Raw genomic sequence first — 15,666 nt, 5'->3', positions numbered from 1 at the left:
AACACTCATGAGCATGGCTATTGGGGCCTTTTGGGTAGAGGGATGATGTCATTGCAAAAACCCCACTGCATTCATTGTGCAAAGATCTATGCACCCTCCCACCCCCCCCCCCCTCCCGTCCGCTGCTGCTGCTGCTGCTGCTGCCTTCGCCGCTGCCACTGCTGCTGCTGCTAGGCTTGCGATTGCCGCTCGCTCCAGCTGAGAGTAGCAGCAGCACCAGGGTAGGAACTGGCTCCAGTCCTTGGACTTGGGACATCGCTGCATCTTCCTTTGCGTGCGTGACTCATTCGCACATCACTTCTGTGTATGTCTGGGGTGGGGAGAAAAATCCCAAACCAGGTGAGTTGAAGTGATTTATTTATTCGCATGGTTCTTCTAAGTTATTCCTTCTGCTTAGTTCTCAAGGCTTTCTTTTGGGAAGGTGGGGATGGGAGGGACTGGGGCTGGTAGTGCTGGTAGGCGCTGCTGAAGGAAAAGCTCTGTGCAATTTGGGTCACTGCAAAGAACTCCAGCAACCTTCCCCCGCCAGAGGACGAGTGCCAGCCAATTCCCTAGTCGCAACTCCCCTCTACCTTTTTGAGGCTGGGAGAGGGGGCTGGGCTGAGCAAGATGTTGGGAAGTGCTCTTGGAAAATCTGTGGAAGGCTGAGGCGGGGGGCTGCGGTCCTGTCACTTGCAGTCCACTGCTGAGGTTTGAGTGGGAAGGGGTGATGCGTGGGGAGGAATGGAGAATGTGATTTAATGTGGTTGCACTACTTTCGAACATTTCCACGTCGCTTGGATGAGCACACACTATTTTTAAGATGAGCATGTTTCTTTTGAGTAGGTTAAGTTTTGTGGGGCTTTATTTTATGAGTGAGGGTCTTTGTCGTTAGCGTTGCCGTTGCTGTTGATTTGAGGTGACAGTGTCCTTTAATGGTGCACTCTGCACCAGTCAGGAACATTTCACGTGTCTAGGGAAGGTTCTTCTAGGCTGCCGGAAGCAGCATTTTTGTTAAGTGTTTTTCTCATCTCCTGACTGCAGGATTTCGGGGTTATTTGGAAGTGAAGCCGACAGATTTGTGCTTGTGCGAGTGTTTTAAATTATATTGCAATAGGCTCCTTGGCACTGACAATAGTACTGTAATAAGCTGCCGTTTCCTGAGGCACAGTCTCCAGTATAAGTAACGGTTTGAAGAAAAGATTGATTAGGAAAACCTCGGGTTTATTTTAACAGGTTGAAGTTAGCAGTGCTGTTTACAGTCATTTGGCAGCACTGGCAGGTGCCCATGGAAGTACAACCCTGGGTAGGGAAACCAGAGTGTGATAGTAGGATTTTTGTTTGTTTTGCTTCTTAATCAAACTGACACATTTAGTAGGACAGAGGCATTGTCATGATGTTGGCTCTCTTCTTGTAGGAGTCACAGGGATGAGTGGTGCAATAAATATGTTACTTTGAGATAAACAGCAGAGTGGCTCCAGAACAGATGGGGCCCGTCTTAGTTGGGAGATCTATAACTGTGGAAATGAATGGACTTGGGGGTCAATCACACCTCCTCTTGGAATGTCAAAAGAAGAAGGATTGCCAGATTATTTTATCGTTAACCTGAAAATCTTAAGCCTTTTCATAGTTTAGTCAGGGATTTGGGAGAAATCATTGACATCTACTGCTGAACCAATTTTGCTAATTTTTAATTCAGACCCTTAGGGTTTCAGTGGTACTTTGTTAAACGCTGCTTGGCCTAGTGTTAAGAAGCTGTGCTGCAATCCCAAGGGCATGTTGTTCAAATCCACCAACTGCTCCATGGGAAAAGGTTGGGCATTCTCCTCCCCTGTGATTTACTGCCCTATGAAAACACACTGGAGGGTCAGCTGTGAGTTCCAACTCGAGGTTACACAACAACAACCACAACAACAACAAAGAATGCAAGCAAGAGAAAGATGTGGCAGTCAGCTTCCCAAAAGATTTGTAGCCTTTGATAGCTTGGGGGTATAGTTCTCTTCTGTCTCAAAAGGTAGGTAGGAATCAGAATTTTACTTGCGTCTTTTTTTTTTTTTTAAGAACAACACACCTTTAAAAAACTTGAGTATTATATAGCTTTTTCTTACATTATATTTTGTTCCGTACAATGAACTTTTTCCCAGGGTTTGGCTTTACCCAGTGGGTTTGACAGAACGTGAAGACCAGGCCATGGTATGGGTTTTGTGGTAGGATAATTTACTGGATGGTGTGAGTAGCTTTGGGAATTGGGAAAGGATTAACTGTCTGCCTTTACCTCTCTCTACCTCTCTTCTGCTCACCATCAGCTCTTTGAGTGTCCTTCCCTCTCCCTCTTTTCCCCCACACCCTATGCCTTTCTATGTTCTCCCTTGTCTTTTCCTCGTTCCTCCAGTTGCAGTTCTTCTTTCCATATCTGTTATCTCCCCTTTATCAGCACTGTATCACTTATCTTTTTCTGAGTTCTCTTTCAGATTTCTAAACATCTTCCCCTCCTCTTCTCCACCTCACCAGGAACTCAGGATGAGTGTAGACTATGTGACTACAAACGCATGTCGTTCCCCCCCCCCACTGGCACCTATATTAAAAACTGCTGGTGGTTTTTCAGGGTTTTAAATGCTTTACATGAATTGCTCTCCTAATTCTCAAAGAATAAACAAAGCAATTTTTAGACTTACTTAATACTTTCTTTTGTTTGTTTTGTTTTTATGCCCATTTTCCAATGAATAGTTGAAAAAAAATTTTTAAATCCTTTATCTTGTTGGCCTAGTGAGTAAGGAATTCCACTGCCAACCCAAAGGCAGGTTGTTTGAATCTGCCAGCTTCTCTGCTGGAGAAAGATGGGCAAACTCCCTCCATGCAGTTTGCAACTTGAGTTTCCATCCAACTCCAAGGTACATAACAACAACTTCCTGTCCCCTGTTGATTGCTGAGAGAATCAAGTATTCAAACTCCCTATTTACTATTTTGTAGATACTTGGACAGACCATGTTCCTTCCTGTTTCTTCTTTCTATTTTATACTTCCCTCTTAAGGAGAAGGTTGTGGTGATATTTTTGTTTACTCTCAGTACAACTGGTGTGATGGGCAAATTCAGAAATTGTCCTCTTAGGTCTTTTTCTCATCACCTTTCTTTTTCAGAAATCTTCCCTCGCCCTCTCAGGCTTTTTCATGTTTTAGGAGTTGAATAGTTGATTTGGCCCTTTACTGCTATCTCTAACTTTGGATAACCATGAATTTCTTCCTGCCTCTTTTTATTTTTATTGTTATACTGGTTTAATTTACAAAGTTTGTATACATTGTTTTTCACATTGGATCTTTCCCATTTGCTTCTCTCATCGTCCTTCCATCCATCAAATTGTGCAACCCTATGATTAATCACTTCTACCCCTACCCTGCCCCTTCCCCCTCCCCCCTTGGATCCTTATGTTCTACAATAATGATCTTATACAATTATTTGTCCTTATGGGACTGAGTTAGTTCACTTAGCATAATGCTCTTCAGTCCCTCCCAAGTTATGTAGTGATTTACAAAATCACTGCTCCTGAATGCTGTGTAGTATTCCATTGTATGAATGTACCATAATTTCTCAATCCATTTGATTGTCGTTGGACATCTGGGCTGTTTCGATGTTCTTATGATGGTGAATAACGCTGCTATGAACATTGGTGTACAAGACTGCTTTTATGCCTCAGTTCTCATTTTCTTGGGGTGTATTTCAAGCAGTGCTCCTGCCTTGCTTTGCATACTTGCAGTAGTGCAGTGATCCTTTTCCCTTAGTTGATTTGAACTGAAATTGCAGCACTCAGTAATCTGGTCCAAACCTTTTATTCTTGCAACAAATATTAATCGAGCAACTAAGGTGTGTGGAGAGTCCCTTCCTGAGTTGTGCAGACAGTTAATGTGCTCAGCTGCTAACTGAAAGATTGGAGGATTGAGTTTAAACATTTAGCTAGAATAAATAAAGCACCTTGGAAGAAGGGCCTGATGACCTATGTCTGAAAAATCAACCACTGAAATTTTTAGGAAGTATGCTTTTCTTTTCTGAGGTCCCTGTGGTTGCCATGACTCAGAATCAAGTATACAGCAACTGGTTACTATGTGCTATAGGCACTGTGGATACTTCAGTGGAAAGATACATTATAGTTTGTATTCTAGTAGAGAAGGTTAATCACAAGTGTGATGAATGCTACTATAAAAGTGCAATGGGAATACCTAACATGAGGACTCAGGGAGGTGAGTTTAGGAAATGGCATTTCTTTTCTGTAAGAAGTGGTTTACTTTTTTCCCAACTCATTATTATTATTTTAATGAAAGTTTACAGAGTACATTGGTTTTCGATTGATACACATTTTGTTTGATAACATTGCTTACAATTCCCACATTGTTACAGATTTTCCCCCACTTCCTGTGGCACTTGTTTCTGTGAATCCTTTTATCCAGCCTTTTTCAGTCTTCTGAGCTTTATCTCTGGGCAAATGCTGCTCTTTTGGTTAATTTGTTGTAAGGAATGAATGAATATCTCTTTGCTAGTATTGTTTACTTTATGTTAAATTATTGTTGTTATGTGCTGGTGACTTGTAAGCAACCCACAGATGACCCTCCAGTGAGTTTTCAGAGGCTGTAAATTGCTTAGGAAGAGATGGCCCGTCTTTCTCCTGTGAAGCAGCTGGTAGATTCAAACTGCCTGCCTTTGGGTTAGCAGCACAGCTCTTTACCTGTTAGGCCACCAGTGCTCTGTTCATTTTTTGTTATTGTTGTGTGCCCTTGAGTTGGAACTGACCCATAGCTGATCCTTTAGCAGATTTTCAGAGGCAATAAATCGCATGGGAGGAGATTGCCCATCCATCCCCCGTGGAACAGCTGGTGGTATAAAAACCCTGTGCCTTTGGGATTGCAAGCCATCTTTTTACCACTAGAGCTCTCTGTCTGTTTTATGAGTCTGTTTTGTTTATTTGGCTGATAATTGTGCTACAGGAGTAAATTCAGTTCCAGATTCAAAGAGTGGTCATGACCTTGGGAGTTCTATCAGGCCAGTAAGGCATGTTTATGATTATGAGTTTTGTTCTACATTTATCTTTCACTTAATCCAGGACTCTCTATTGTGATCCTTTTCAGAGTGGTCAGCAATGGTAACTGGCACCATCCAGTTCTTCAGAAGTGACTTTGAAACTTAGATAGTGAGTGGGAATAATTAAAGATGTGTTGGGAGGTACTTGGAAGGGATGTAGGGTTCCAGGTACAGGTATACAGGCATGTAAGTATGAAGATTTTATAAGAGGTCAGTGAGTCTATGGGCCAGAGCAAGGAGGCAGACCAGCATAAATAAGAATGCAGCAGGAGAGGTGGGCAAAGGCTGGAGAGTGAACAGTGTTTTAAGTCACAGATATATTTTGATCTTTATCCTAAAGGTAATGGAACTTGAATCAAATAGGTTAATGGCCTATTTAGATCTATAATAAAAACATCAGTGTGTAGTTGTACAACATGATGGCAGTAATCAATACCACTGAACTGTTCATGAAAAATTGTTGAAGTGGTAAATGGTTTGTTTTATATACATAGTGAAATCTGCGAGAAATGGAACTCAGTGGGATTGTCTTTTTTTCTGTGTCTTGCAAGTTTTCCACCTTTGAAAAATCCTATTCTTTTTATTACTCTCTTTTTAGTGGAACACCTCTGTGTTTTCTTTCTTTGACAAGTCTCTGACTTACTTACACAGGTTCTGCCTTTTGTAGATATTTAGTTTTACTCTCATTAAATGAGAATACCTTTGTAGATATGTTACCCAAAGCTAGCACCTTACTGTCTGTTCAAATCCATCAGTTGCTCTGAGGGAGAATGATGGGCAATCTCTTCCCATATGATTTATTGTGTTAAGTCTAAATTGACTCATAGGTGACCCTACAGCAGGTTTTAAGGTCTGTGAATCTTATGGGAGGAGACTTCCCATATTTCTCCTTTGGAGCAGCTGGTGGATTCAAGTCATCTTCTTTGGGTTGGCAACATAATATCTTACCCACTAGACTATCAGAGCTCATACTTACATATCCACAATAAACGGACAAAACATCACTCTTCCTGTTAGACAAGATGAGACTAGAGGAGCGACTATGTGGAGACCAAGTAACAAATCATTGTTGTGTATGTGGAGGATGATGGTGGCTTGGATCTGGAGTGCTACCGGAAGACTTAGAAGTGAAGAGGTTGGAGAGACAGTAAATTTGAGAAATTAAGTAAAATTTGTTAATTGAATATGGAAATAAGGATGAGTCAAGAATGACTGAAGGTTTTTACTTAACTGACCATTTATAGAAAAAGGGAACAGAAGAAGGGGACCAGAACATTGGATGAGGCTTTATAAGACACATTATTTATTTACAAGTTGTATGATAGTGGATCTCATTTTATCCTTGAGTGTCAGTTTTTTTTATCTGTAAAGTATAGTTATTAAAGTAAAATTTATTCAGACCTACTAGCTATCAGGTCAGCACTGTGCTAAATGTACAACACTGTCTGCTGGCTAGGAGAGCACAGGCCCAAGAACATTTATTCTTCCCAGGGTGGGAGTGGGTTTGCACAGAGTGGCTGGGAGGCTTTAATCTGGAATATGAGAGTGAGAAAGAACTCTCTCACTTTTGTTTCCCAGTACCTGATAGATTGCTTGGTATCTGAATGGTGAACCCCAGTCACCCAAGGACTCATTCAAACACAGGAAATATCAACATTTTGGAAGATGATAATTAGTAAAACAAATGCCAAATGCTTTTTTTAAAATTAAATTGTATTAGTTTTAATGAACATTTACAGAGATTTTGGGTTTTCATTCATTCATTGTTGCACTGTTTTCTCCACCCTCCTCCCCAGTTTGTTCTTCTTTCCCCCCCCAGTGTCTGTTTTAATTGTCCAATTGGCACAGTGCTTGTCAAAGCCAGTTCTGATTAATCTCCTTTCTCAGTGTGTCCCTTGCCATTCCCTATCACTCCTCCCTGAGAGAGACTTCACCCTGATTCATAAGGAAAGGGGGATGGCGTATTCTCTTAGCTACTTCCTGCTGAAAAGGGATGCTGTGGGTTTCAGGGTGAAGGTCTTCTCTCACTACTCTAAAGGGCCCCTTTGGCAGTAGGAAACACATAGACTATTATGGAGATTGATTTTGGAATTTAGATGCACTGTTATTAATTGTGCTTAGCCGTACATGTTCATATCCTTGAAGATGTATCATGGAAGTGTTGCAGCCTAGAAGATACAAATTTAACTAACAAGTTAAAAGTGCATGAGTCAAAAATTGAAAAGCAATAATATTCTGAGTAGAGGTTCTAGTAGTGGTACAAATCAAGTTACAGAGATAAGGTGGTTCCATTGTCATCCTTACTCTAACTTAATTCTTTTTTTTAATTTAAATATGTTATTAATCAACACGTTAAAATGTATTTGTGAGACTTGCAAACTTTGAGATATCTTGCAGACTTTGAGGGAAATTCAGAAATACTTTAGATCTGGTTTCTTTTTTGAGTTACGCTTCCTTTATTAAAGCTAGTTTCTCCAAAATCACTCACACATCTATAAAGTTCCTTAAATCAGTGGTTCTCAGATTTAACTTTTTTTTAGATGTAACTTTTCTAGAAGACCGTAATTACAAAAGTAAAATAAAATGTAAAACACTCACTCATTGCCATTGAATCAGAACCAACTCATAGCTGACCCTCCAGTGAGTTTGATGGCAGTAGTTTTTTTACTAAAATATGGGAATTTTAAAGTGTCTTTTCTTTTTCAATGAGATGGAATAGGCAATCTGCAGTTTCATTTGGAATGGAAAGAAACCCCGAATAAGCAAAGCACTTCTTAAAAATAGAAAAAAGGTAGGAGGCATCTCACTCCCTGATTTCAAATCCTACTGCACTGCTGTGGTGGTTAAGACAGCGTGGTGCTGGTACAATGACAGACACATAGATCAGTGGAATAGAATTGAGAAATCAGAAATCATCTCCTCTCCCATGGTCAACTGATTTTTGACAAGGAGATGAAATAATTTTTGACAAGGAGATGAAATCAGTTAAGTGGGGAAATGACAGCCTTTTAAACAAAAGGTGTTGGCAAAATTGGAAAACTACCTGCAGAAGACTCAAGCAAGATCCATACCTCACTCCATACATAAAAACCAACTCTAGGTGGATCGTGGACCTAGGACTAAAACCAAGGACTATAAACTTCATTAAAGAAAAGCTTGGAAGAACTCCTGTTACTATATTTTGGAGGAACATTCTTCTGAGTCATACAGCATTCTGGTCAATTTGCTGTGCTGAGGTAATCTGGGTTTCCTGTGACACTGAACCTTGTGCCATTGGGGTCTCAAATGCCATAATGGAACAACTGTGCCATACATAGGTGTGCCAAACACCATAATGGCTACACATCACGGGCAGTGTTTGGTTGAGCTTCCAGATTGATTCATAGGATCGCTGTGAGTTGTGCTTGACTCAGTGGAAATCAAGAACAACATATAAATACATAAAATCAGATATAAACCACAACATAAAGGAATTATGTATATTATCTATGATTCATTTTTTTGTGGTTGTTGAGAATATACACAGCAAAACATACACCAACTGAACAGTTTCCACATCTTCCATTTAGTGATATTGTTGTAAATTCACTGGTCCTTAAGGTTCTTATCTAACTTTTTGAGTTGATGTTATCATTTTTATCCCATTTATTTAGTTTTTAAAAGAGCACAAGAACATAATATTCAATGTAGAGATATTTCAGTTTTTAAGCGATACAATTGTTTGATTTTAGGAAGATGTTAGGGGATATTTTTGTTTTATATTTAAAGATTATGTTAGGGTAGTCATTTTAGGGGTTCTCCAACATTCATGGTTCCAGGAAGTCTAGATTACATGAAAATTTGAAATTCTACTCTGCATTTCCCCCCTCTTTTTGGTCAAGATTCTTGTATAGACTCTTTGATTAAAATATTCAATAACGGTAGTTGAGCACTATCCAATTTCTTTTGGTCTTATGGCAAAGAAGGCAATTACTTGTGGAGGCAGTTAGCTTGCATGTTCCCTATCTTCCTCCTGTGCCTGATCCCCTTCTTCTGGTTTTCCAGGTGAACAGAAATCAATTATTGTGCCTTGCGTGATTGCCTGTAAGCTTTTAAGCCTAAGGCATAATGCATTGAACAAGGAGGTGGAACAAAGTCACTGAGCATGTTATTTGGCCAGTTGACTGAAGTGTTTCTTGAAGCCATGACTGTAAATCTCCAAAGCAAGAAATTAAATTCCATGGGATGTTTAGTTGTCTATCATCAACCTCTGCAGTTACTCTTTCTTTTTTGTAAATATATCTGTCACACAATTTTTGTGAATTCAACTTTTTATAGGCATGCAACTTATTAACTATTTTAATGGCTATTGGAAACTGCCCTGCAGTATCATTTGTTTGTCCTTTTGTGTTGAACATATGTTTCTGTAGGATACATTTTTAGGAGTGGAAATCCTAGATCAAAGGGTATGATCAGATTTAATTGCCTCCTAATTAAAATTCTTTTCAACAATATATGAGAGTGCCATTTCTAAGCAACTTGGCAACAACCTTAGTCACATGAATTAAACTCTTTTAGCAAGAGAGGGAAGGTATGGAAATGGGTAAAAATGGAATCCATAGGATTTCTATGGTAATATGAATTGATGTGGAAATCATGAGAAAACCCTTGTGAAAACTAGATAAAATACTGTATCCCTGCCAGTAACATTGCATTGTGTTTAAAAAGTGACCTGAAAATATAAAACAGCTTTGAGTTTTCCTCAGAAAATTCTGTAGCTAAGTTTCTTTTTGAGTATGGTTAACAGCATTGAAATGTGGACATCAACAGCCTTGAAATGAAAATAACTTCTGCTCACTTCCTTTTCGGAGAAGGGAATTTCAGTTTCTGACTTCTAATTTTTAGATATCTGAAACAAGTGGTTACAAAGCTTAATTCTTCATCTTTCTAAATTTCAACAGATGCAATGTTCCTAGGGCTGGCTCTGTCATTTTTCTGTAGAAGAGCATCTGAAGCTTAGCTGTTGCCACCAGTAACTCATTCTCCTCTCTCCTCCGAGACCCTTGAGAAAAGACTGTGCGGCTTGTTGCTGTTGCTATGAGGTGGTATTGAATCAGCTAAAACTCTTAGCAACCCTGTGAAGAATGAATCTGAAGCTTGCCCTATCCTGTTCCATCTTCAACAGCTCTGATATACTTGAGCCCATGGTTACAGTCATTGTGTCAATCTATCTTGTTGAGAGTCTTCCTCTCTTCTACCAACCCTCCATCTTTCCAAGCACGATGTCTTTTCCCAAGAACTGGCCCTTCTGACAACATGCATACAGTATGTGAGACAGAGTTTCACCATCTTTGCCTCTAAGGACCATACTCGTTATATTTTCTCCACGACATATTTGTTGATGCTTTTGGCAGTCCTTGGGATATTCAGTATACTTTTCTAACTACACCTAAAAAAGCATCAATTCATTTTCTGTCTATAATTTTTCCCCCTCTGCTATTAATTATTGGGTGGAGTAAAGCCAAATTTGAACTGTGTGACCAGGGCTATTTATATTTTTAAGCCTTGGTTTCTTCATTTTAAAAAAAAAAGGAGATTATTTTAAGGATTAAAACTTCCATATGTGTATAAGGTGATGTTGTTAAAGTGCTCTTGTCCCTAACTGAGTCATAATAATCTTTCTCTGGTAACCAGAATGATTTTTTTTTTATGAATTCTATCTCATATTTATTTTTACTTCTTTAACCAGTGTTTAGAGAGCACAAGCTAGATGTAAAATCCTGTGCTTGGTGTTCTGAGACAGCAGCATAGATAGCGTACTCTAGAAGCTTTTTTTACTTGTATTTATTCCAGGAATTTAACATGGTTTAGGCAGTTTCTTTAAGAAAAGAAATTTTATAAGTTATATTGAGTATGAGTGTTATTATCTTAATTTCAATTGGTACATAATACAAGGGAATGCTAGTGGCCTAGTGGGTAGGGTGTTGACCTCCTAACCCAAAGGCAGCCTGTTCAAATCTGCCAGCTGCTCTGTGGGAGGAAAATGGGCTATCTTCCAAGTGATTTACAGCCCCTGAAAACCCACTGGAGGGCCAACTACGGGTCAATTGCTGCTTGAGAGCAATGAGTTTTTATTGACATCAACAGGGAATTGCCAGATAGTCTAGCTGAATTCAGAAGAGGGATGTCATTGTCCCTCATTGCCATGAGGGATATCATTGCTGATGTCAGACGGATCTTGGCTGGAAGCACAGAGTACCAGAAAGATGTTTGTCTTTTATTGATTATGCAAGGACATTTGACTGTGTGAGTTATAACAAATTATGGTTAACATTGAGAAGAATAGTAATCTCAGAACACTTAATTGTGCTCATGCAAAACCTAACGTGAAACCAAGAAGCTGTTTATTGTCTGAACAGAACAAGGGAGCACTGTGTGGTTTAATATTAGAAAAGATTTGTGTGAGGATTGTCTCCTTTGCTCAACCTATTCAGTCTGTATGCTGAACAAATACTTTAAGAAGCTGGATTATATGAAGAAGAAAGTGGCATCAGTATTGGAAAAAGACTCATCAACAGCCTGTATTAAGAAGATGATACAACCTTGCTTGCTGAAAGTGAGGAGGACTTGAAACTTTATTGTAGAAGATCAAAGACTGTAACTTTTAATATTAATTACATTTCAACATCAAGAAAACAAAAATCGTCTACCATGAGGCCAATAGGCAACAGAATGATAGATGGAGAAAATGTGGAAGTTGTGAAGATTTTATCTTACTTTGATCCACAATCAACATCCATGGTAACAGAAGTCAAGAAATTTAAAAAATAGGTTGTCTTGGAAAAAAAATAGGTTGCCTTGAGAAACTCTGCTGTCCAGGATCTCTAAAAAGCTATGATGTTAGTTTAAAGACCAAGGTGCTCCTGATCCACCCCTTGGTCTTTTTACTTACATACTATGCATCTGAAAATTGGGACAGTGAATAAAATGACAGAAGAAGAATTGATACCTTTGAGTTGTGGTGTTAGAGAATATTGGGGAATATCCTGTGGACTACCAAAGAACAAACAAGTATATCTTGGAGAAGGTGCAACAAGTGTGCTCCTTGGAGGCAAGGATGGTGAAACTTTCTATGGTTCATATTCAACTTGATGGCATAGAAGAACAATCAGTTCTTAGTAGGGTCATGTCACTTGTTAATGTATGCAAACTTTGTAGTAAACAAGTGTAAAAGAAGGGAAGATAAAAAGCTAATTATCCAAAAAAAAGTCCGCGAGTCAGATTTTGGCCATCTGGAACCAAAGCTACATCACTGCTCCAGCTGCTTCCAGTTTTTGACCCACCTTCTGAGAAGATTTATAAGCTTCATGAAGGCGAGGCTTCTACCTTTATATGGTTTACAATACTTCTATAAATCTAGGAATGGTGTTCTACACAATGTGCAATATCCTACAGATTAGGCAGGCATAGTGGCCCACAGAGTTCTAGGTCACTAGAACTCCTTAAATATAGGAATAAAAAGTTGAATTTTCTGTATACTTTAAAGTATCCTAGCAGTTTTTGGGTCCCAGGTGGTATACATGGTGGTTGTTTTTTAAACAAAGAAATTTCAAGTAGCCTGTTTTGAAAAAATCGCAAATCTATGGAAAAATGACAAAATAGACCCTCGTCTGGATTTATTGGCACTTTCTACACACACACACACACACACACACACACACACACACACACACACACACATTTTGTTTTTGCTAAACTATTTGAAAATAACTTGTAAACATCACAGCACTTCATCTCCAAGTATTCCAGCATGTTATCTCCTAAGAACAAGAACATTCTTCCATGAAATCAGAACACATTTATACTGAAATACTGTTGTTGTTGTTGTTATGTGCCGTCGAGTCGTTTGCGACTCATAGCGACCCTATGTACAACAGCCCTAAACCCTGCTCTATCCTGTGCCAATCGCATTGCCTCTGACACACCCATCCCGATTACCCCAGTCACTGAATCAATCCACCTCATAGAGGGTCTTCCCTTCCTGCGCTGTTCCTCTACTCTACCCAGCATGATGTCCCTCTCCAAAGACCTGTCTCTCCTTGCAACATGTCCAAAGGATGTCAGACGAAGCCCCAGAATCTTTGCCTCCAAGGAGTAGCCTGGTTTAACCCTCTCTAGGATGAATCTGTTTGTTTTCTTGGCAGTCCATGGTACACTCAATACTCTTCTCCAGCACCAGAGCTCAAAGGCGTCAATTCTCCTTCTGTCCTCCCTAGTCATTGTCCAGCTCTCTGATGTATAACAAGTGATTGCAAAGACCATGGCCTGTATCAGGCGCACCTTCATCTCCAAAGAGACACCGTTGCTCTTGAGTACTTTAGAGAGGTCCCTAACAGCAGACTTTCCCATTGCAATACGTTTTTTGATTTCCTGGTTGCTGGTGCCAAGAGTGTTGACTGTGGAGCCGAGCAAACTGAAGCTGTGAACAATCTCAATCTCTTCGCCATCCATCCTGATGCTACCAATTGGTCCAGTGGTGAGAATCTTTGTCTTCTTGACATTGAGCCTGAAATACTAGTATTTTAAAAAAACTTTTTCTAGTTATTCCTATACCCTTTAAAACCATTAAACTTTTTTTTTAGGTGGTTGTTTTTTTTCAGTTTTCTGTGATGTGATACAGTAGCTCTGCCTTTTTTATTTTTTCCCTTTTTTTGTCTCTCATGACATTGCATTTTCCCCCCAGATTTCATTCAAGTAGACTCGAAATTGGATTTGCTTAATTGTTTTCTCATTATTCGCTTCTGTTTCAATATTTGTGGTAAGAATTCTCCATAGGCAATAGTGATGGTTGCACAGCATAATGAAGGTAATTAATGCTAGTAAATAGCAGGTGTAAAAAAATTACTAAAATTATAAATGTTTTGTACACACGTGTGCACTCACATATATATCAGAATAAAAGAGATAAATATAAGAGAAATTAAAATTTTAAAAATAATTAGAATTCCCCACAGGTGATATTACATCCCTTCTCTTGCATCACATGATACACACACTGTAACCTCACTGATGATGCAAGACTTTCATTGAGGTGGCATCTGCCAGATCTCTTTGTTCTGTGGCAATCCTTTTCCCATTCGTAATTTATGAAATTATGTGTGGATTAATAATCTGAGATTGTTTACTTTTCCTGTTCCTTAGCAACTTTCATCCAATAGTTTTCAATAGCTGTTGATTGATAATTCTGACCTAATTTGATCACTGGTTTTAAAAGGATGATTTCCTAATTCTCTCATCCTTCCTGTATTTATTAACGGTGCTTTTCTCATAGGTTAGTTTTTGCTTACTCTCTCCTTCTCTCATCTTTCATGTTCCGCAGACTCATGGATTCTTCTTTCATGCAAACTCGCCTGATTCGTCCCTGGAAAAAGACATGATGCTTTGCTTCCATAAAGATTATATGGGGGGGGGGGAGATTCCAACCTTGGAAGCCCTATGGGGCAATTCTCCTTTGTTCTGTGAGTGGGAATCCATTCAGTGGCAATGTTCATTTGTATTTGCTTATTTGTTGTTGTTTAAAACAACAGCAAAAATTGCAATTTATTTTAATTCCTTTAAATATTTATCATAAGTTGTTGGTTTTGTTTGTTATATTTTTCTCTTTCATTTATCCATTGTTGCACATTTTCTCCCTTCCCCCCACCCCTGCAGCCCACCCCACAAGGCACCCCTTGTTCCAGATTGTTCTCATACATAAAATGCATAATCATATATTCCTTTCAGTCAGTTTGTCCCTTCATCTGTTTGAATGCAGTGTTCATTATCTATTCACTCTTTCCCCATTCCACCCTAATCCCTATGTCTGTCTTTTTTTATAACAGCAGTGTTAAACTGTATTTATCCTTTTGTGACTGAGATATTTCACTTAGTATAATGTCCTCAAGTCTCCACCATGTTGTTTAATGTTTTATGAGTTAATAATTTTTTCAGTGCTGCATAGTATTCCATAGTGTGGATAGAAAAACCATAGTTTATCTTTTAGTTTATTGATGGGCACTTGGGTTGCTTCTGTGTCTTTGCTGTTGTGAATAAGGCAGCAATAAACATGGGTATGCGTACATCTTTTTGAGTTGTCTGGTTTCTTTAGGGTATATTCCCAGTAGTGGAACTGCTGGTTCAAATAGTATTTCTATTTCCATATTTTTGAGAAAGCACCAGCCCTTCTTCCATAGTGGTTGTACCATTTTACCTTTCTACCAGCAGTGAATAAGAGTTCCAATCTCTTGTTCCAATCTTCTTGCCCATTTGTTGTTGCATTTTGCTGTTTTTGCTGGGGTGAGATGATATCTCAGAGTTGTTTTGATTTGAATCTCTCTGATAGCTAGAGATTTTGAACATTTCTTCATGTGTTTATCTTTTTAAAGGTGTCAGGATACAAACTCAGTTCTGACTAGCTGTAGGCAGTTTTTGCTGCTCCACAGTGCCTCCTGGCGTCCAGGGACAGAATTTCTCCTACTCAGACCAATTTAAAAAGAGTATAATTGCTACAACCGGGAGAAGATAACATAGATGAATGGGACCTTCTAAGACTCAAATCCCTATGCACATCCAAAAACTTCTCCAGTAGGGTAAAAAGGGAAG

The 15,666-nt window shown here is 39.1% G+C and overlaps 1 protein-coding gene across 1 annotated transcript in view; it reads left to right on the top strand.

Moving 5' to 3' along the window:
• Positions 1-201: 201 nt before the first annotated feature.
• The window catches only part of RAB30 (RAB30, member RAS oncogene family), a 129,435-nt gene continuing 113,970 nt past the window's right edge, over positions 202-15,666 (top strand). The window contains exon 1 of the mRNA XM_006882899.1: positions 202-339. The gene's annotated coding sequence lies outside the window, so the exon portion shown is untranslated. The remainder of the gene's footprint in view (positions 340-15,666) is intronic.

Source organism: Elephantulus edwardii, unplaced genomic scaffold (assembly GCF_000299155.1).
Source record: "Elephantulus edwardii isolate Elephantulus edwardi_28Jun2011 unplaced genomic scaffold, EleEdw1.0 scaffold00025, whole genome shotgun sequence".
Lineage (NCBI taxonomy): Eukaryota > Metazoa > Chordata > Mammalia > Macroscelidea > Macroscelididae > Elephantulus > Elephantulus edwardii.
Note: the sequence above shows the minus strand (reverse complement) of the source record. Positions and strands in the feature narration are given on the sequence as shown.